Source organism: Frankliniella occidentalis, unplaced genomic scaffold, assembly GCF_000697945.3.
Source record: "Frankliniella occidentalis isolate FOCC.00 unplaced genomic scaffold, Focc_3.1 Scaffold60, whole genome shotgun sequence".
Taxonomy (NCBI): Eukaryota; Metazoa; Arthropoda; class Insecta; order Thysanoptera; family Thripidae; genus Frankliniella; species Frankliniella occidentalis.
The window spans coordinates 422248-424133 of record NW_026267190.1 but is presented as its reverse complement, the minus strand read 5'-3'; the positions used below and the strand labels follow the sequence as shown (position 1 = coordinate 424133).

At 47.6% G+C, this 1886-nt stretch overlaps 1 protein-coding gene across 2 annotated transcripts in view; it reads right to left on the bottom strand.

Annotated features, from left to right (window-relative positions):
* The window catches only part of LOC113206117 (insulin-like receptor), a 70986-nt gene that overhangs the window by 33465 nt on the left and 35635 nt on the right, over window positions 1–1886 (bottom strand). The gene's annotated exons all lie outside the window — the stretch shown is intronic.

Here is a 1886-nt window from a genome sequence, read left to right as displayed (position 1 = left end):
CCCGGTGGCGTGGCATCGCGAAAATAGGTTGGAATGTCATAGACCGTGGGTGGGAATGGAGCGGCGGCGCGGCGCAATAGGAAGTAGCCGGCCGGCCAGGGCGGCGCTGGTGGCGGCGCCAGCGCCAGCCAGCGGCTAGAGCCAGCGGCGCAGCCTGAGTCATTCACTGCCGCCGCTCCCCAGCGGCCCCGGCCCGGCCCAGGCCCGGCCCCGCTCCCGCTGCTTCCTGTCTTGTCACCCGGTAACCCATTCATTAGGGCACGCAGTCAGTCATTTCATTCCTCTGGTCAACCTCCCGTGCATTCATTCAACCATATTGTCCCATCGACGCGGATATCGCACGGGAAAAAAAAGATGAGCTATTTAGCACGTAAGTAAAAATTTAGCTATACAGCTAAGCATAGCTAAATGTATAGCTAAATAGCTAAATAATTGTAGTTATCCTTCATTGAGCCATTGGTTTAGCTACACAGCCCACCATTTTGAATGATCCGCGTATGGAAAAGAAAACGAAAAGGACAAAATTGTCTCAGAAAAGGTGAAGTCTTTTCTTCTGTCCGCATCGGCGTATTGAATTATTTGTGACGAATACATAACATACACATATATAATTAGCAACATCTTGGACAAATTTGGACCAGCTCAGACGCAATTGTGTGTGAAAAATCCGGAGCAATCACATGGAAACCATAACACGACCCGGTGCAATCTCGTCGGAACGCTGAATTCTTGCATTCGAGTTTGCGCCAATAGTGCGAATCGTGACTCCCTCGTTTGGACCGCTGCTCAATGGGTCTGGCCGGGTAGAGCTCGCACGACGCACACTGCTTCACCGCCAACCATAAACCCGCGCGTGAGTTCGTGTACGCACCAGTCCCCATTCATAGAAGTGCAGAAATAAACGATAGCATCACGACAACATGACTTGTCCCTCTCCCACAAAAATACCTCTACTAGCTTGCGGGGTCTTTCACGTTTAACTATATCCTTTGCGCAAAAACGCATATTTCATTGAAAGGAAGATTGCTTCCGTTGCTCTCAATGGAAATTATCTTCATTTCAAGTCATTCTATTTTGTCTTTATTAGGCCTACTAGGCCTACACAAAAACAGCAATCTTAAGGGAAAACTCCATTACCAATGATTCCGAAGACGTATGGGACTCCAATGAACATTCACACACACACGTGCAAAAGTGTGCGATTGGAGGAAATCCACACTCCTCGACAAAGAAGTGTGCTACATTCACGCACTTAGGTTGTGCACAAACGCCCGGAGGCACTACTTGATGGGTTGACAGTTTTGTTTGCAACAAAGCAAAAGTAGGCAAACCGAACCACAGTCACGTCCCATCTCACGCGCTACGGCGTAATCGGGCGTAATACCCAAATGCGCCTAAATGCGCCAATGCGGTCAGTTACCGAGTACACCAGAATACAAGATCGTACTCGTAACTAAGAGCATTCACCGTTCAAAAACAAAATGTGATACGGTGAGAATAACTACGACTACGACCCAACGAACAGTCATTGGAGTTTTCTGAAATGGCCAGGTCTCGCCGGCAAACTCGTTCATTCTAGTCACGAACGCGTTCTAAACGACCACTCATTTTTAGGAACCATTTAAATACCTTTCCTTAAAAACGAATGCCTGCGAGCGAAAGTAGCACAGGACACTGTCAGAAGCAGAGAAACTCTGGCACTCTGACAATGGCTTTCTTGTGTCACCTCGCAGGAGATGAAATTTGTTCTAGAATGTGCATGCTCTACTATAGAACTGAGGAGAAACTCTTTCAGCTCTCATGTAACACATGCATACATGCTTACAAAACTAAACGCAGACCAATGTAGAAGGCGAAGTAAAGGTAATATCCTGCACATTGGCAAA